The 21,358-nt window shown below is 47.2% G+C and overlaps 1 protein-coding gene across 12 annotated transcripts in view; it reads right to left on the bottom strand.

Annotated features, from left to right (window-relative positions):
- Positions 1 to 21,358, bottom strand: part of Eri3 (ERI1 exoribonuclease family member 3) — a 128,843-nt gene that overhangs the window by 63,271 nt on the left and 44,214 nt on the right. The gene's annotated exons all lie outside the window — the stretch shown is intronic.

The following is a 21,358-nucleotide window of genomic DNA, read 5'->3' as shown; positions in this document are numbered from 1 at the left end:
TATCCAACTTCAAAAAGCGAGCTGGACTGGGCATACAGATTGCTGAGCCATTAATATAATTTAAGTACATTTAAAGCCATGAGAGTAGGTAAGATCACTTGGGAAGAATAAGGGCAAGGTGGGCAGAGGGTGATGCCAATGTCTTACAAGTTTTACTGAGCTAAAATGAAACTATCTCTATCAAACCATCATCACACATAAGCAGCAGCCCACTTTAATTTTTTACTCAATTTTAGAACATCCTTTTTAAACACTAAACTAAAACCTGTCTTCCCACAACTGTATTCATGAGTCTGAGGTGCATGTCTTCAGAAATTACAGAGAACAAGATTTTTCTCTCTTCCTTGGGGAACTCTTTCAAGATCTGAGAACCTAGAAAGCTTCCCACAGAGCCTCCTTCCCCACATCACGTACCCTCATCTCCCTCCCAGTTCCTCACCATGCTTCAGAGCGCACACAATGCACCCTGATCCCTGAAGGCAGGCCCCAGACATTTAAAGGGTATCAGACACTCAAGGCCACACACGCTCTTCACAGTGCCTACACTGAGGATGCATGTTATCTGTAACATACAGAACACATTTTTAAGCTTAAAATTAGGTTATTAGTGTCCAGTGTCATGGAGGGGTCATATATGATGAAGGCCAAACAAACTCCAGTGGACTTGATGATGAGGAGGGCACAAGGGATCTCAGTGAGAGGTGTCAGCAGGCAGGATGGGAAGAGTACAGGCAGTCTGAAGAGCGTTGAAGAATGAGACACAAGAATGAACAGACCACAGGTGTGAACTTTTTAAACAAAGTTTGGCTATGAGAATCCAGTTGAAATGACTGGTTTAGCCCAGAAAGCTGAAGGGCAGTCCAGCCTTCCCTCTATGACCCTTTAGAACACTCCCTACCAGTTTAAACCACTAGAGGTGCATGCATGACTGTCAGGTGGCTTGTCTGTACCACCTGATGGGACTGTCCCATGCCACCTGATGGGACAATCATGCATGTATCACTGGTGGTTCAGAGTCACCCAGCAGCAAGACACAAATTTGACCCCAATATGAACAATTAAATACTTGACTAATATGAAATTGACCTCCATGTTTCAGGATTTATTTTTGTGTGCATGCATGCATGTATGTGTGCGCATTCTCCTGTCTGAGCTTTCCAAGTGCTGGGATTACAGGTGTACACTACTGTGCTCAGCTCCAGCATTTATCTCTGTAAGATCCAAGATATCTTACTTGCAGGACAGCTTCCTTTCCAACATCTAAGTGTTACTGTGACATTAACTATAACCAGTCAGTTTTCTAAAAGAGTAATTCTGCCTGAGGCCAAGAAGATGAAGGGGTATCCCCAGAAGATGTGGTCCCATGTGGGACAAAGAACCAAGAATGCGAGACATCAGGCAAGGTTTTTAAGGATGACAGGTGGCCTTAGGGGCTACAACGTGGTTGCCTAAGAAACAAAACTAATCTGTTTGAATAATTTTATTCCCTTCTATCTTCCATGTTCCTTATCCATGGTTTTTGTGCAAATACATGCTGTCAGCTACTTTAGAAAAATCACATTAAGGCCTCAGTATGAAAGGGTCTACCAGAGGCAGGAATAACATAGGGGACTGCCCAGCAAAAAGCAGGAAGCATCTATTTTCCCTTAGCCAACCTCAGAACCTCTTGATTCTTTTAGTTAACAAAAGCCAAGAATCCTACTGGTTCTGGCTAATGTGTGTGTATGTGTGAGGGGGTGACAGCTTCCCTCATCAGCAGACTTTCAAGGGTAAATAACATCTGTTGACATTTCCAACTAGTTAGGAAGGCTTTGGCTCAGTAGAACTGAAGGTGGACCTATACCAGAGAGCCACACTGAGGACAAATTGCCAGGCTAGAAACCCATCCATATCTAAGTAAAGCTCAACAGCAGTCCTGAGTGCCATTCTTCACCCAATGTCTGACCAAAGCACCAAAGGGTTGAAGATTATCAATCTCACCCAGGTACATATGCAGTGTGCAGATTACTGATAGGCATTCAGGTTGTTGAGTGGTCCACTGAATGGGCCCAGCTCTGACTCCAACACACAAGGAGTATAAATAAAGGGGAACACAAGTCCGTTTTCATGAGACCACACCAAATGCCAGAACCTGAGCTCAAGGAAAGATAGCTATATGTCTCTATCACAGTATCCTCTCCCTACTTAGCATGAACAGATTAACTCTATGAGCAAGGTGAGTCAGAGTAGTCATCATCTCCTACATAAAAGAGGAAAATGAGGCTCTGAGAGGGAAAAAAAAAAAAGGATTTGCTCAATCATACACATCAAGAGTAGAAGCAAAAAAATGGAATTCAAGATTTCTAACTTTATGGATACCAGCCATCCAGGTTCATTCAGAGCTCCTGACAGTCCCTAGGAAAGCAAAGGGTGGTATCTAGGAAAGGCAAGCAGAACAGTGGCCACTACTCAAGGTTACATCTTCATTTAAGGTTCTTAAGAATCTGGGCTACAGTCAATAGGAACTAATGGATATATGGTTCCACCAACTTAGAAAAGAAAAGGCAAATGTTCCCCTAACACAAAGGATCTGAATTCCTACCTGATTCTGATCCCAAGAGCCACTGGCAGTGGGCCCTGGACTAGCCTGTGGGCATGAACACGCACACAAGTTTATGGTGCCCAGGTCTCCATGCAGCTGGATTCACTGGGCACAAAGCTCCCCAACTGCCCAAACATCATCTGGTCATGCTTATTACTGCTGCCCAATGAAATTTTATGCACCAAGTCCACAGGTGTGATTTCCCTTTCTTTATGAGGGTCGGAATGACATCACTGATGGCCAATAGAAAAGACCCAATTATGTCCTGGCCATAAAAAGGAATGAGATTTTTTTTTCCACCAAATCAAAACTTCCTTCAGCTTCATGAATGCAAGGGGCCCCCTTTAAAGAAGCCTCCCCAACCCCAGTCCTGCCTGTGGGCTCTAAACCAAGAGACATGATTGCTTTTCAAATATTGTGGGCCCTAGGGCCAGAAATGGTCTATGCCCTTGACATTTCCCATATAGCCCTCTCTTATCACTCTGGCCCCTCAGAATATCAGAACAGAACATCAATCCCAATTCTCAGACATTTGGCACCTCACTTATGCATAAGGAGGAAGTTAAAGAAGATAGGGTACTCCTTAAGCTTCTCATGCATCAGGAGAAAGTTAAATAAAATGGGGTTACTTTGCAAGTCCCTTTACTATTTCTTTTGCATAGCAAACAACATGGAGGAGAGGTGTGTAAGAAATCACCCCTCCCCATAAGTATACAGCACAAAGCAAAAGAACTCAATTTTCTCCACCTCTCAAATCAGGCCCACCACCTGCAACTGAGCCACTCTGGCTGGGCCCAGACAGCCTGATGGCAAACAGGTGTGGCTAGCTCAGCGCCAGCCAAAGCAGGAGAATAGCTCATTAAGGGAACACCCCCTTTGCTAATGGGTAAAGCCAAGGTAGAGCCATTGTGAGGAGATGTTCAGCTTTGAAGATTAGGTAAACAGAGCTTGGGGAGAGTTGGGAGAGGTTTAAACGAAGACTAGCAGTATCCATGCAGACAAATTGGCAGACATCATCAGTCAGGTCCAGCAAGAGAGGAGGCACCTGCACTGGAAAAGGCCATAGGCATACCCTATGTGCTCTCATCTTGTCAAATCTTAGAAACAAATTCAACTTGGAGGAATGCACATCAGTCTCGCTTTTAGCAGACTCAATCCATCCTGCACCTCTCTCTGCCTGTCTCAGGAAAGGCTGTGGGACCTGGACCTTGGAGTGATATGGACTGTCAGTCGTAGTGCCCAACATCTTTCAGAGGTGCACACACTGCTCACCTGCAAGAGCAAACTACTTCATTCCAATGATAAGCAGACAGGGGGGTGCAGGAGCAAAGATGAAGAGTAGGGGACAGACTCTGCTTCCTCAAAGTCCTCAGTGGATCCCAGAGGCACAGGTAGCGCAGCCCTGGTGAACAAATGTGCCTGGAGAAGCCTGACAGAAGATGATGCAAATGGACACCTACGTGGTACATGAGGCTTATTTCCAGTTTCCACCAGTGCCCATTCCAGTACAAACACTCTCAAAGAACGTTGTGATCAGTTGGCCTGCACCTCAGAACTACCACAATTTCCTATGCTCCTTTACAAGCACAGAGGCTGAGCTTCAGAAAAGGCCCCACTCCTCCTGCAGCTCAGTCTGAGAGGCCCAGCTATCCAGAGCTGTATCCAGCACATGAAATCCACCCCAGTCTGGGCAGTACTCAGCTAGGGACACAGCTCTTTGTCTCCCGTTTCCATTCCCCACCCACAGGAGATAAACAGACCCCGGTGATGAACGGCCCACCTTTCACAATCACTTTTCCTCAAGTTGAGGAGAGTAGCTGGTGATGGATGGGCTAGAATTTGGTTATCAGGAAGGGCTGTCAGCCAGAGGTGCCTATCTCCTCCCCCACTACACAGGGCATCATTACACTGTGGCACTGAGGTAAAATATGACCAAGGGGAGGGAAAGAAGAAAGAGGAAAAGGCTGGGCTTACACAAGGAGCAAATTGAGCAACAATGAGAGTAGGCACGAGGCTTGGACGTTAGTTATCTGCCTGTGACACCTTTTATCTCTGCACAAATTGGTCCTTCCTCCCCCACTGCATCCTCTTATACAAACAGAGGCAGACACAATGTGTCACCACTGCAATAGCTCAGCAATTTAACCCAAATTAGTGAGGGGGTCAAGCTAGGAAATAGGGGTTTCTCATTTCAACAGGTTCTTTAGTCTCAGCTCTGCACCACCACATTGTGGGGGAGGAAGATAGAGAGAAAGTGACTCATAATTGAATTCACTCACTTGGTCACTGCTGGCGCATAAAAAATTAATGCTCAAGCCTCTTACTTATCAAAGCTGCCTAGTACCCACCTGTGAGATGCACCCATGTCAGAAGACACAGTATGGGCCTGCCCCCAGCACTCAGTACTTAGCACCATTAGCTAACATAGGAATCAGTGAGAACAGGGTGGGGGAACAGGGCAGGAGATAGACACTGCCCAAAGATACTAGTGTCAAATCAGAAACCCTGCTAGAAGCCTCCAGGGCAGAGCTGGATGTGGGTGGGTATTACAGGTATTGCTCATGTCAGAGGTGGTCTTTGAGTTTAAGAACACAATTGAGTATACAGATGGAAATGTCATTCTGGCTCCGCCCTCCAACATAAGGTATCCATGGTGTTTCATGAATAATCCCTCTTGGACACACAGATAAACTCTGCTGTACCTGAAAATGTCAGCACCAATAGCACTAGTAAGTCTGAAAGAGCGCAGTGGGCCCTGGAGCTGGAAAGGCTCCTGAAGGGTGGGCAGTGCAATTCAACCCCATCCAGCACCATGGTTCCATTAACACATAATTTGGTCAAATGATCATATGTCTCTGAGGGTTAAAGCAGCCAGCCACAGACTAACTTATGTTCTGTTTGTTTGTGTGTGAGTGTGTGTGTGGTCCTAGGAATTGAACTCAGGGCTTTCCCACTGAGCTTATATCCCCAGCCTTCTTTATTTCTCTATTCCTTTCTTTTAGGAAGAAAGAAAGTTGCCCAGGCTTGGTTCAAACTTGCAATCCTCCTGCTTCAGCCTCCCAGAGTACTGGGATTCCAGGTATGTAGCACCATGTCCAACTAGAGCTGACTTTATAAACAGAGGCCCGTAGGGGAGATTCTGGCTGCCACAGCACTCGGTACTTAGTGCTTTTAGCGAACACAGGAATCAGTTAACTGAGACCAACCCTAACAGAGCATTTGGAGATACTTCCAGGCCATATGCATGGGGAGACAGTGCCTCAGTCAGGAAAAGGATACCAAAGGATAAAAGGAAAAGGAAAACTTCTACAATCACTCAACAGCTGCAGAAATAAATTTCCTGAAGCTTGGGCTAAGGGGAGGAGTTACGGATGTAGGAGGTACCCTGGGACTCATTCTCCAAAGAATGAGCACAGGAGTACCAGGGAACAAAGGCCAAGACCCTATTCTAGACACAAAGTGAGAAAATCTGCAACCTTAATTGATCACCACACATTTTTAGAACATTACTAAGATACAGGACTCTGAAGGAAGTGGCTAGTTGAACCTGATTCCTATATTCAGTGGCTTCCAGGCCAATCTAGAAGATATGCACAGCAAAAACACGATTGCTTGGGGAGAGACTACTGAGAAAGAGCCAGTTTAACAATGTCCTAGAGCACTTGCAAAGCCTTAGCTATAAAGCCCTCTGCTCAGCCAAGCACATGTGCACCGCTGTCCCTCCACTTTCCCCTGCTTGTCCACAGCCCTGGGATAACCCCCAGCAGACTTCACAGCCTACTTTGCCTCTGCACTTGCCCCCATCCTCTGGGACGGCTGCAGGTTACAATTCCAACCACAGGCTTCAGAAAGATGATACACTTGCTGGAGCCTGCAAAGGGTCAGGAGAGAGTACTGTTTGAAATACCAGCATGACAGCTGGCTCCTTGTCTGTCTCTTCCTCCCCACCCCCCTCCCCAAACTTGTCATGGTACAAGAAGTCTATAAGCAGCCCATCAGCTTTAAATATCAGTGTGCGTGAAGCAGGAGCACGAGAGCGAGGGAGCAGGAAGCAGACAGCGAGCGCCTCTGTCGCCACTGCCTGTCAGGGAACACTAATGAATTTCACCACAGCAGCCATGCTTCAGAGGTGGGGTGTGAGGCGGGGGTGGGGAGTTTTCAGGGAGAACTCTGAGTATTAAAACATCTTTCCCAAAGCCCCGTTAATACATGTCACTGTGGAACCCCCCCAGGATTTCCAGGGAAGGGGAGATTGGGGCAAACCCAGTGGTCCCCCAAACAGGAAGGAGAGGCTGGGGGTTACTGGCTGATCCCCACAATAAGGATGGGTGACTTCTGCTAAGTTTCCACTACCACCCACACTCATCTGATAAAGGCATTGAGATACCTGGTTGAGAGGAGAAGCACAAGAAGGAAGGGCTTCTGGCAACGAATGTGCCTTCCTGGATAGATTTACCACCTAACCCTCTTCACAGCAACTCCACAGGCAGGCCTCCTGGCGGGAGGTGGGGTGAGGAAGACTCCAGCACTAATCCTGACATGAAGCTTTTTCCCATAGATGTCATGAGACAGAGTGCTTCTAATTCTATGGATGAGGCAATCAAGAATGAAAGGGGTAATGTGACTTTCTCATGATCCAACAACTAGCAGGTAGTGGAGCCAGGATTTAAACTCAAGTCTCTCTTAATTGGAAAGAATCTTCTCTTTCCATAATATCAGTGGCTTCTCTGAGGAACAGCTGGTCACCTTATGGTCTCCTGTGGGTCCTCCATTGACAGGTCCTGCCCTGCCTACCCTTCTTCTCAGTCCCCTCCCACTCGTACACATGCCTCAAAGGCTTGGCCTGGGCCGCAGCTGTCATGTAGCACTGGGCTGGGCTCTAGGCCAGGGGAACCCAGCCAGGCAAAGAAAGCCCTGGGAGTAAGCCAGACCATCACCTGGGAATCTCCACAGCTCAGAGGACAAGGATGCAGCGTAAGTCTTCCCTTGAGTGCCCTCTGCAGAAGTCTGATCAGCAGTGTCTGATCTGGCAGTGACCTGCTGTGCAGGGGGCAAATGACATTTAATTTCCTCTTGGTTTCCCTGTGGTAAAGACGAAAAGCTGTCACCTGCGTCTGGGTCTGGCAGCACAGCTGGAAGTGTTCCCAGACATGCTGTTCTGGAGAGTTCCCAACAGAAACCAGAATGCAAGGGATGCAGAGGGATGCCCCTTAGGCCAGGCTGCTGGTCTTCCCAAGTAAAATCAACTGCAGATCCCTAGTGCCAAGCAGTTGCTCAAAGCCTCCAAAATGTACTGTCTGTCGCCATATATAATACCTCCCTGCTCTACAGCTTTGCAGCCCTCTGCCAGCTATCTCTACTCCCAGTTATCCCCCTAGACCAACATGAAGCATACAGGTGCCACAAACACCCACTGGAAAAATACAACATGCATCACCCTGGCATCATGATATCCAATAAACCCTGTAGCCTATACCACTCAGCCCCTAGCCAGGGAAACAAAAAGACAAGCACCCTTCCAGGTTCTTCCCATGCCAGTTCTTCCCGGGAGGGAAGTGTCCACTTGTGTAGGAAGTGTTGGACCTGCCACCAGGACCTCGTCCAAGCTCTCTCCCCGCTGAAATGTCTAAAGCCCCCGCAGGGAGCAAGGTAAGGAAGGAGGCTAAGCAGGTAAGGGGGGTTTCCAGACACTTGGTTTCTCTGCTGAGAGCTCTTCTCTTTTTGGTCAGGGACACCAGGAGCTCTTGGAGTTTGAGCTGTCACTAAGATTTCTCACTGCCCTACCACAGTCTCCAGTTGGCCTGTGGCCACTCTGACCTTATGCCTAGCCTGCAATGCCCTCTGGAGGCACCGCAGAGAGGCATCTTCCTAGTGCCCAGGACCTGGGATGCAGCCTGACATCTGCTTCAATACAAGCACTCAAAGACACAGCTGCTTCCCTTAACCCTTTGGCTGGTCTCTATCCTGTTTCCAGCTCCCCTGACTTTTGAGCCCTGCAAGCACTCAGCCTGTACAGAGCTGCACTCCTGCCTACTAGCATCAGAATAGGTCAGTGGTTCTTTAAAGTGTGCTCCATGGAGCTGTAGGATTCTCAGATGGGACACAGGCTACCTTGTGGATTAGGGAGAAAAACTAGGCAGGGCTTCACACCAGTTCCAAGTAAAACAGTTTAACTTAACAGTAGACTTTAATATTTTATTCAAAAAAATTTACTATTATAAAATGCCCCCGGTACCGATAAAAATGAAAAAGACAAAAAAATAAATAAATAAAATAAAATAAAATGCCACCCATTTTGTCTCTCTATAGTGCTTTTCAGGTTCTCATACCATCTGTCTTGTCACTTTATAGTGTTTGCATATCTACCTTACCATGTAATCAGTTATGTAGTTGCTAGTCTCTGTCCCGATCACCTGGCAATTACTACAGTTCCAAGCATAGTACAAGGCCCACAGCAGTTCTCAACAGCACTGACATTAGGTTACTGTTAAATACCAACACATTAGATGGTCAGCAACTTTGATAGAAGTTTTCAACAGTATCCCTCAAGAGAGAAGAGCTACAGGGGAAAGTAACTGACATTTATAAGACATGTAAAGACATGTACATGTAATTTTTTTTCAGTACTAAGGACTAAGCCCAGGACCATGTGCATGCTACACAGGTACTCTATCACTGAGCTGCATCCCTCTCTGCTACTTAGTTTTTTTGAGACATGGTCTTATTATGTATTCCAGGCTTGCTCTGAACTCAGAGTGATCCTCTTGCCTCAGCCTTTCACACACTGGCAACAGTCATGACAATACAGGCATGCAACTCCTAAATCAATAAACGGGGCATATCTGTTATCCCATCTCATTTGACAGAGGACCAAACTTTGTGTTTGCCCAATCTGCGTAAAACGCAGCACACTCCAACAGGATATATTCAAAGCTTCCATGATCTGAATGTAGGACTAAGGATGGTACTCATCAGCTGAGTACTCAAGAATCTGTCCCCTGGCTCAGGCAACCTATAGAAGAGTCACAAGCCCCATTATTCTGGTCGTGGACTAGAGATGGGTGAAAACCCTTGGCCCAACAATCAAGCCTGTGCCTCCTTCACCAGCCAGATCTGGAGCAGTGGTAGGGGGAAGGAAGAGATTGTGCCCCTCCTAGCTAAAGCCACTTGTTAATAGGCTCAAGATTCCTTTATGCCAGGGAAGGGAAGGTAGCATGAGACTCTTCCCCCACCATGCCTCCCAGCAGGGCCAGGAAGGACAGCCATTAGTGTGTGCCTCAGCAGACAATGGGGAGGAGAAGTCTCCGGAGCAAAGGACAACTGCGGCAATTAGAATGCAGGGAGGTTCAGAAGCTATTTAACTGGGTGACCCCTGAGGTCGCTGCATCTGACTCCCATCCCTGGATAAATATTGTATGAGAGGGGAGGGGGTGGGCGAGGGAGCCACAGCAGCTCGGCTCCTCCTTTCCCCACCCCACCCCACTGCCTCCAGCCACACACACCAGGAACATTATTTACAGCCCTGACAGTCAGAGCAATCACTCTGCTAACCAAGAGGGAATGGACAAAGTCGACTTACCAAAAATTGACTATGGCAACTGAAGAAGAGCTCAGGGATGGTGGGGGAAGGGAGCTGAGCCAACACAGATGCAGGGCTGCCCCGATTCGGGGTCTGGCTAAAGCAAAGGCTGTCACCCTCAAACCCTAAACTACTGGTGAGTGAAGCTTGTCTCAACTGGTAGGGAGTAAACCAGAGAAATGGAGCGTCCTTCCCAGCTTTGGGGGCCTCACAATGAAGAACTCCCAGATCTCACTATTCATGTGCTGCACAGCAGACATGGGAGCCCTGGCTACCTGCCGTAAGACAGTGGGACCAAACACATGCCACTTGCTGATCCAGCTGGCCTTAGCTCACCCAAAAGAGAAGGCCAAGAGTAAGAAAGTCAGACATCGCAAAAAGGGGTCCGGGTGGGGGAGAGAGGAGCTCAGGCTGCTCCTCAGCCCCCACCACATGCCGCTCCTCCAGTCCTGCTCTAATGCACCCTGACATGCCTCTGAAGACAGAGAGCTGTTTGCAGTCAGCACCGTGATTTGTTAGTAATTATTTCCATGGTGTCACATTGCTGTCACTCTGTTAACAAAGAGACAGGCTGCCTCGGGCTGCCTGCAAGAAAGAATCGCAGAGAAAAAGGCCTGTCAGGCTCCCGGGATTCTCTGGGCTGGCTGGCTTTCTTCCCCAAACCAACATTCTCACAGGCTTTGGAAGAAACAGTTTTACAGAACTATCAAGTCTGAGTCATATCACCCTTTAGCCAGGGACACTGAGAATTTAATCCTACCCACTCTAACCTGCTCTTCCCAAAGCCCTACAAAGCTAAGTCCACACATCATTCAGGCATGGGCCACCATGCAAAACAGAAGTCTTGAGTTCCCTGATCTTCGACTCCCAAGACCTTTACTCTCTGTTTCTCCTCAGTGGGGTGTTTGAAGTTGCTCATGTGCTTTTAGGAACCTGGCAAAAGAAACCCACTTCACATCAAATTGAAATAGAGGCTCCACCCTTTGACATGGATGAAGTAAGGGAGAATATGATAGCAGGGCATCCTCCTTTCTGGAATCCACCAACCACCACTCGGGAGCACAGCAGCTCAGGTGCCAACACCCTGCCATCCTCCACCTGCCTAGGCACCTGAGAGAAGTGACCCACAGAGCTGACCTGTCTTCCCCAGGTCTGGAGCTGGACAGCATCTGCACAGGAGAACTGGTGGTTTGCTTTAGTACAAAGTAATGTCTCCATTACCCCAGCTGGGAATTAGAGGACAGATTGGCAAGCACCGACAAAACAGAGGTCACTCACCTTACAGGCATGAAAAGTTGAAGATTAATTCTCTCCTCTCACAGAGGGAATCAGACTCCAGGAGAGTGGAAGGGAAGCGCCAATACCGAGAAACCCTTTCACTGCCAAGCAGCAGCAGGAGCTTCCAATGCCACTCTATCACCATGAGCAGAAAATAAAGATAAAGCCCTAGAGAAGCCCTGTCAAGGTGGCAAGGGCACTGCCACCTAATTCCTGCAGAAACCACCAGACAAAAAAGCCTGGACAAGAACAAGATTTTCTCTGGTGTCAAAGTCCAAAAGGCAAAAGATAGTACCATCTGCACACACTGTAACACAAACTCCATGAAGGCAAGATTTTCCCTTCTTGGTTCATTGTTGTATCCCCAGCACCTTGATTAGTGAGGGTACGTAGTACAGAGTCAACACTCTTTGGCTGGAGGAAGAAATAAATGAGCTAGTATGGCTCAAAGGCCACTTGTACAGACCTACAGTCAGCCTCTCCCTATCACAGAACCTTAGAGAAGTGCAAGGTTAGTGCAGGTTCAGGAACAGATACGAAGACCATAAGGCCAAAGACTGGAATTTGGTTTTATTAAAAGATGAGGGAGTAGGGGCTGGGGATTTAGCTCAGCGGCATCAGCACCTGCCTTGCAAGCAGGCAGTCGTGAGTTCGATCCCTGGTACCGACAAAAATGAAAAACACACACAAAAAAAAAAAAAGATGAGGGAGTTTGGTCAAGCTGATAGCAGTCTAAGGAAATCCCCATATCAAACTAAACGTGCACATACTCATTCAACAAACGTGTACTAAACAAGTAAAGAAGGTAGATGGTTCAACAGAAGGAAAACACAACATAATGAAACATTATGCTGCAATTAAAAGGCTAAAATAAACTACTGATCCACACAACATAGATTAATCTTTCATACATTACTTGGTCCAAAAGAAGTTATGCAAGAGTGAATTTTGTATACGTTCATTTCTACAAAAGTCAGTTACAGACAAAACTAACCCAAAGTAATAGAAGTCAGAACAATGATTATTTGGTAGGGGAGACTGGGAAAGGGCACAAGGAAACTTTTCAGAATAATGTCCTGGATTTTGAGCTAGGTAGTGGTGACAAAGATGTATACTTATATACAAATATATCATGCGTACGCTTCACATTTGTGTATGTTATATAACCTGCCATCTATTTCAGACCTAAATATCTTAAAATACCAAAAACAAACAATGAAGCTCACAAAAAGAATTAAAAAGAAAAACTGATCTAAAAAAATACCTCACCAGGCATGATGGCACATGCCTGTAATCCCGGTACTCAGGAGGCTGAGGCAGGGGATCGCTGGGAATTCAAGGCCAGAATGGGCTAGTGAGTTCAAGGTCAGCCTGAACTACCTAGCAAGACCCTGTCTCAAATACATATATACACATAGGAAACACACAAAGGAAAATACCTTCCAGGAGTACCAGGGGTTTCTTCTTGGGACACGGGAGACAGACCCCTCCAGCTTTACATTCTAATGGTCAAGACCTGAGAAAACTAAAAATTTTCTAAACACCAAGGAGTTCAGCCCAAGTCATAAGCCAAAGTGGCAGTACCTGGTGGGAGGCTGCACAGCTCTATTCCATGCCAGGGAAGGCAGACATGGATCACATAGTCTATCCCAGCTGGTTCTGAGACTCTGAGCCTGACTGTCAGATTCTGCCATGAAGCACAGAACCAAATTTCCAGGGACTGCTCTAAGGAACCGCAGACATAGGATCCAATTTGTCTTCCTGACAATCCTGACAGCTACTAGCTGAGATAGCCCAACTCTAGGCTAAGGCAAAAGTCTCAGCACATCCAGCCCCTCCTGCCAGCAAAGAGGAGATGATAAGGCCCTCACAGATGGCCAAGGAGAGTGCTATCTATCAAATCCTGGGACCAGCATCCAGGCAACAACACTTGACTCTGAACCAATTAAGCAACAGCAAACCATTTACTCACCAGCTCTGTCTCAGGCCAAAAGATGAGGTAGTCACCACCTTAAGCATCTCACAGCCTGGTCAGTCATTAGGCAAACACCTTTATCGTTAATCAGTGCTTCAACGGAGTAAAACTTCCTTTCCAGAGTTCCTAAAATTACTACAATGATTTAAACCCTCTGCAGCTACCAAGGGGTGAGGAGATGAGGTTGCCTACCTTTCACACCGTAAGTGCCCAGGAAGTAAAACACCAGAGGATCCTCTGCTAAGGAGAGGCTGAACTTGTGGGACAGACAACAGAGCTTTGCCTCTAGTGTCCCTCTAGGCACTAAATCAAACAAAAGCTCTAAGGGGAAGTCGTAGGGTGAAAGGCCCATTGCCTGGAGTTTGAAGGAGCAAAGGTTGGGAAGCAGAGGCCTGCTCTGGCTTCATGGAAGCTTGCTCCTGTCCTAGGGACCAATATAGGAAATTCAAAATCTCCAGCCCCTTTACTACCAGTTCTAGCAGGAGCTTTCCGTCCTCCCTCTCCCCCAGCAGGCAGACCCCAGGGGCATCTGAGCTCTCAGGCAGGGGGCGGGAGCACCTTTCGCTCCTCCAAGCCCAAGAACTCTCAGCCCAAGGAGCTGTCAGGCTAACGAGGCTACCCCACTACCACTCCATCTGAGCGTGGCAGGCTGCACCGCACGACTGGCTTCAGGTGGCTCTTCTTTAATTAATGGCATCCCAGGCTCTGCAGGGAGCTTCACCCCACAATGAATGGCCCTCTCTCATTAGAGGCAAGCCTGCCATGATGTATTCAGGGTGAGGGCCAGGATTCATTTCCCTGTCTGTGGGTTGGGGATGGGAGGGAGGAAGAGGCAGCAGGGAGAGATTTATATCGAGTGACTAGGATTAGCTGCAGCTGAAACATGACCCCATCAACTCAAGCTGCCTTCTTGGGGCTAACCCAATGCACCTCTGCTGACGAGAGGGCTCTAGGGAAACTGAAGGGAGGGCAGAAGGTCTGGTTCCCATTCTCTCTGAGCTTAGACTATAATTCTAAGAAAGGCCTAGAATTCCTATACAACCTTCACAGGATCCTACCCTGCCAGCCCCCAGACTTTGTGGGCACTGGGAGCCTGGGCTGATGCTGATCTGACCCACCGGCCTCCTATCTAAAGGATGGAAGCCCCAACCATGGCCTTCAGCTGGCTCTTCTGCCTTCTGTGGTAAGTAATACCCCGACTTCTTGAAACCTCAGAGAAAAGATTCACAACGGCTTGCCCCTGAAACCTCAGAGAAAAGGTTCACAACGGCTTGCTGCTGGACAGAACCCAAGTATGTTCTGCCACAGGGCACTGCGGACCTCAGGCCAGCACGCATGAGCAAAAAAGCAGCCATGAGCCTGTCATAAAAACATGCTCTCAGCACCACCTCACTGTGAGATCCAATGAGCTGAATCCCACCTCCAGGGCGAGGAAGTTCTAGGCAACACTATTCTTCCTGCCACATCCTCACAGGTATTACAGGAGACTGAGCAGGGAAACAGGGTCTTCCTGACAAAAAGGAAAACTTGAGCCTTCAGCTGTCCTGGTTTCCAACGTACTTTGTACAGACATGGAAAGAAGGCCACCCCGCATTCTGCTTGCCACGTAGATGGTTGCAGGTCTAGAAGCACTATGGATCAGGCTGGTAACAGACAGCACACAGCTCTCTACTCAATCCTAATGCAGATCTGACTTTCCATTTTGCTTGTGTATGAGAGGAAAAAACACTTCAGTACCTGCCCTCCTTTCTTTCTCAGCCCCTTTAGAATGTCCAATTCACTGACAGCACCGAAGGGTGGGCCCTCACCTGCCTGTCAGCCAATCAGAAGGTTGCTCTGCAGGCAGGAGACCTGGGTAGGTGTCTACTGCTTGCACACACACTCACTGGATGTCATCCATGCTTCTGCCTGGCCCCTGTGGAGAAACATTCATATACCCTTCCTTCCCTACTCAGAAAGAGATGTAGCTCAGTTCCGCTTTGCTAAGCCCTATTTGGCAATGTGTCTAAACACATGCAAACTTAATTAGTTCAGGAGGGGAGCCCAAGCGCTTGCAGTGACAGATAAAAGTAAGGGGAAATGAGACAAGTCAGGACTGGCAGGGAGTTCTTCCTCCAGCCTTTTCCCCCCGCAGACCACTAATCAAAGGTGATGCAACTCAGTGCTGAGACCAACTGGCACACGGGCAAGGGGCATGGTTCTCATAGCAGTGCGATGAGATAACCACGTGCTTTCAAATATACATACAGGTTAGAAGTGTACAAAGTGATGTTGGCCACGGTTTCTTTAAGATAGATCTGAGGGGTCACAGATTTGGCTCAGTGGCATAAGTGCCTGCCTGACAAGCACAAGGTCGTGAGTTTGATCCCTGGTACCAAAAAACAAAAAAATCTGAGACAGGCAGCCTCAAATCATGACCCATCATATCTTCTGGCCAACCATGCCCCCCTTTCTAAAATGAACATTAAAGTAGAGACCTGGAATACAGGCCAGAAACCAACAGCAGCCTACAGTATCAGAGAGCACCTCGGGCTCAGTGTAAACAAAGCAGTAAACCGTATTCCTACCAGATCACAAAGCCTGGACCATGAAGGACAGAAGCAAATGGCCAGACAGCACCATGGCTCAACACATGGTTGCAGAGCCAGAATACCTAGGTTCAAGTCCCTGCCTTGCCACAAACAGACTGTCATAATTTGCCTTTACAAATTAACTTTTTGGGTCTCAGTTTCATTTGTTAAAGCAAAGAAAGACTAAAAACATAAAAAGGACTAAATGACAGAGTATGTATAAATAGCACAACAGGGTTCCTGATATGCCACACATGCTCAGTAAACACTATCTTTATTTCCTTACTCTCACTCTTCTACAGGAGTCCCAGGCTCCAGTCCTGGAGACACAAGTCTCTTACAGAAAGCACTTTCCATTGTGACCAAGACAAAGCTCCTCCCTGGTCCATGCCTTGGGTCATGTCACCCATCCTCCATCAGCACTGGCAGTGAGAAACCTGAGGGGCTTCCTTACATTAGAAGCTCAGTCCTCTAACTCCTCACATTCAAGTTGAGCCAACAGGGCCGAAACTTCCCCTTCCATCCCATTTGCCCCGTACGTTGGCAACTAATGCTCCCAGTATCCACCATCAAATCTGTGTCACTCTTCCTGAACAGGGATTCCATGGGACCATTCCACAACTTAACTGCCCTTTATTCAGCAAATACTTGGGCTGGGGATTTAACTCACTAAAATGTGCACCTAGGGATAATTCCTAACACCAAAATAAATGAGTAAGCAACCACTACACATTAAGCCTTGCCCGAGGATTATAACAGTGCCTACAATTTGGTGACAGAGGCAGACAAGCAGACACAATACAATTTTACTCATGAAAAAGTACATGGGCTCCAGGAGCATAAAGGAAGGCATCTGGAGAAGGGTGTAAGGAAGCAGCCCGCTAGAGCATCTAATGAGGTGTGGAGTAATGCACACAGAGTACTAAGGGATGAGACTAGACAAGTAAGTGAGAGCCTTCAAAGTCTCAACAGTGTGGATGTGACCTTGAAGGCAAGGGTGAACCTAGCCAGGGGTTAAGCAGAAATGTGATATAATCGCCTACAATTGGTAGAAGGGAATAGAAGCAGTGAGATTGGAATCAAAGACACCAGTTCAAAGGCTTCTGTAGTGATCCAAGAAAAATACAATCATCTTAACCAGAGCAGTGGCTGTGGAGAAGGAAAGAAGGGAATAAATTCAAGAAACCTCTGGGAGGTACGATCAACAGGATTTGGGAATTTACTAGCTGTGACTACACAAGGGATGATTCTCAGTTTTCTGACAGGACAGCAGAGCAACTGGCCAGTCGTCATTGGCGGGAGAGCTGGAGGAACGGACAGCTACGGAGAGAAAGGTGACAGCTGTAGGCACCTCATGGCCATCCAGGTGAAGCTGTAGGAAAGGCAGCTGGATATGCAGGCTTGGAGTTCCAACGGCAGCTGGAGCCGATCTCTCCAGCAGGATCTCTCTGCCTTGTCAGTTCTCATTTCTCACTCGGAGAAAAAGATTAGAAGACCTAAGCAGACAGAGGACAGCTAAAGCTTTGGCAAAAGATGAGATTAACACAGAAGCTCAAGTGTGTTGAATAAAAGGAAAAGACAGCTAAGACAGAAACAGAGCAACACTGAAATTTAAGAAACATCTACACTTAAAAGTAAGAATAAGACAGCTGCGAAGGTGACTAAAAAGGAGAAGCTAGAGAATCAGAAGACACAAAGTAAAGATAGGAATATTTCAAGAAGTGGTCAACTCTGTTGAATGATGACAAAGGACCTGTCCTGACCTGCAGCCAGTATGTCATTGGTCCATCCTTTCAGCCATCTCTCGCCACCCCAGGACTGCCCCTGTTCCACAGTGCTCTCCAGATGTGTGGTTCTGTCACTGTGCCCTGCATTCCCGATTACCAGCAGTCCTGCTCTTGAGTAGATCCTGCTGAAGACACACTCTCCATGCCAGCAGCAAGCAGTGTACTCTGGGCAAGTTCAGTTCTATCTCCAGTACTTCTAAAACCCAAAGTGCTCCAGGTCCACCTCTGCAGAGCACAGGCAGAGAGGTGTTATATGTACACACCATCAGGAAGGCTGGGAATGAACTGAAGCCAGCACTTACACATGAGAAGAGAAATTCTATTCCAAAATAAGGCGAAGCTGGACTAAGATGAAGCTCCTCTGGACCAGCTCTGAGCAGGCCCTGGCTTAGAGTACAGCATCCTCCCCCAGAATACGGTGTTCGACTATGCGAACTCACTCTCTGCCTCAGATCTTGCCCTCTCGCTGACTTGTCCTCCTCTTGGACCCACAGTCTACTCTCATAGCTCTGCCAGGCTGTGCTATTCAGCTGCAGAACTTCAGTCTTCAAGCTACTGTTAAAATCAAAATTCCGCTTGTCACTCTCCACCAGCTCTAGTCTCCCTTCATGCCAAGATGGGTAACAGAAAAACAACACTAACCCCAAAGAGGAGCGTCAGGACCCAGGTAAGGGGACAAAGCAGGCTGGGTAGGGAAGGTGAGCTGTCAAAGGCCAAACCCAAACCAAGCATTGTTTCTTTAAAATGTTTAAAGTAAAAAATTAAATCTGTACCCACTGAATTGAAACCCACCCTAGCAGGATCTGTGGCTAGAGCATCAAAGCTGTAATCATGGGAGTATCAACTCATCAGGATTTGACAAAAGGTGGACACGAAATGATTCTGTCAGGATGGGAGCAGATTTCTTTTTTTCTGGTGATATTTCTGCTGCCACTTCAGTTCCCATTTCTCAGAGCTACATTAATCAAGCCTTTTCAACAAAAGTGATGTGAACCTAGCTGGTAGGGGCGGGAGAGGGGAGAGAGTAAGGACAGTGAGGAGGAGCCGCGGCTTCTAGAAACTAGAGTGTTAAATGAAAATATTTGCTGAATTCCTCAGACTTAGTAAAACCTGGAAATGGATGTCAAAATAAGAAGTAAGCCACATACTAACAACTTGTGAATGTCAATTTAACAGCGCCCTTGTCAGACTCATCAGCAGCTTTTACCAGGCACACAAAAAGGTGATGGCTCTGCAGAGAGCCACTGAGGAGCCCCTGACGAGAGGTTCCAGGAACACTGATAAGCTGTGCACTGTCACGCCACACTACTTAGGTTTCCTCTCTGGCTGTTTTTATTTTGTTACACATTTAATTAAGAGCCTTCCCAGCAGTTATGCAGAGTCCTGCTTCTGAAAGGCAGTCGCGAAGCCCTCCTCCCCCATCCTGCCACCTGACAGCTGCTTCCTCCTCCACGCCATTCTCCAGAGCTTGGCCTTATCCATCCAAATCCAAACCAGCCACAAAAGCCCATCATAACCATCCCTTCTGGAAACTATGTGGCCTTAGAATTCAGTTCTATTTAGCTATGAGTTCTTACCTTTCTGAGCCTGATGGGTTTGCATTTTGCTTTGTTTGTTTCATCTACAAAAGTAAGACACCACCTCCTATGAGAGCCAGGGGTTAGGAAGGCCAAATAATGTAAGGTGTGAGTTCATTATAACTTTACTTCCTTTCATATACACTTGGATTCCACAGTGCAATCCATCATCTCAATTACATCATTTCTCAGAGATATAGAGAAGTGTCCCAACTCACCAACATCTGTCCTGGGCCCAATGCAGGGCCCAAGGGTTAGCCTAGTGCTTTAGATCAGTACAGGTCTAGCCCAAAGATGAATAACACCCTCAGAAACCACCTCTCCATCTCATAGGCAGACCAACTCCATGCTTAGGAGGCCAGGCCAAGTGGTCCAGCCCCACAAACAGGGAAGTTTTCATACATACATATATGTGTGTGTCATTCACAATTACAGCACAAGACTGACATGTGGGCACCAGGAAGAGAAGCACACCAAAGGGAGAGAATGGGAGCCCCAGTGATGCTACTGGAAGAACTAGACCTCTGCCAAAGCACCTTCCTCCTAGGCCTTCAAAGCCCCGGAACTCGAATGTCAGCATGAACCCTGCCCCAGGACTGCAAAGCCTCACGTAAGACCTCTCCCGGCTCCAAAGGCACAAAGCTATCCTGGACGCCCCTAAGAATAACAGCCTTCTCCTCCTGACCTTCTCCATGGATTTCTGATTCAGACCCATTTCCAGTCTCAGCCTGTGAGTCACTGGGAGGACAGAGGCCCTAAACAGCAGACCTAGAGGGGTGTGCTAAGTGTCCACTCCAACAGTCACGGCAGATGTACGTAAGTGCTTCTGTGTTCTGGGGCTTATTCTTTCCCTTGACTCCTCTACAGAGACAGGGCCCAACAGCACACTTCAACTCAGTATCCAAATGGCATAAAAAGGACTTTGGTGAGAAGATAGTACCTGATTTGGTAGGAAATGGCACTCCTGATAGACAACTCCCTTCCCCCCATGCCCACTTTATGTTCAAAAGCTCGCATGCACACACACATTGCTTGCTGCTGCCTTCAGTGACAAAGAACACAGAGGTATTGATTCTATCAATCCTCAGCAAACACTGCCCCCACCACCTCCACCCTCCTTTAATTCCCTGGGAATTGTCTGAAGCCAGGTATCCATGAGGCACCAAGATGCTGAAAGTGTCAACCGGGCAAAGGAACCCGTCCGCTGTCCACACCCAGGGCAGGAGCAGGAGACAAAGCAGAAAAAGTAATGGACACAAAGGAGAAAAGAGGCTAGAGGCTTGGGCAGCTCCCTAGAAACAGCCCTTTCTCATCCTGCTACCAGGCTCTTAACTGGATCACCAGGGTCTTGCACAGCAGATAAAAGGGTAATACAACCCAAAAGTTAAGGGCAAGGACCCCAAAGTCAGATTGCTTAGGTTTCATTCTGGTTCTGTGTGTCCTCAGACAAGTTACTTAACCTCTCTGTGCCTTAATTTCCTTAGCTTTAAAATAGAAATAATAGGGGGAAGGACATAAGGATAAGTAATAGGGGCCATGAATGTGAGCAAAGTATATTATACACAGTAAGCCCCCCATCCAAATTTCTGAAACTAGCGGGGAGGGCAGGACAAGGAGAGTGATAGGGATGGGGTGAAAATTATCAAAATATGTTATGTGCAAACACAAATCTGCCAAAATGAAACTCACTAATCTGTATAACCAATTTTTAAAGGGTTAAAAGAAAAGAAACTACTCATGCAAATAAAATAAAGGGAATGGAGCTCAATATGCAAGTTTTAGGATTAGTCTCCAGTAACACCAAAATACCAAAAACACAAAAAGCCTCTCTGATGCCTTTTTAAAAGTGAGCAGGATTTTGCATGTCTTCCTTGCTCAGGGGCTATGCTAGTCTCTGTATCATTCTATTTGTGCTGCTGAATCAAACACAAAACAAGTACATTTCTTGCTGATAGCAACTGAAGTGTTTGTACCCGTTCATTGTACTTTTCTACCTGCATCGTGTTACATG

This window comes from Cavia porcellus, unplaced genomic scaffold, assembly GCF_034190915.1.
Source record: "Cavia porcellus strain 051 isolate PalLab524CR breed Dunkin Hartley unplaced genomic scaffold, mCavPor4.1 scaffold_25, whole genome shotgun sequence".
Taxonomy (NCBI): Eukaryota; Metazoa; Chordata; class Mammalia; order Rodentia; family Caviidae; genus Cavia; species Cavia porcellus.
The sequence above is the reverse complement of the archived record's forward strand: the minus strand, read 5'-3'. Positions and strand labels throughout refer to the sequence as shown.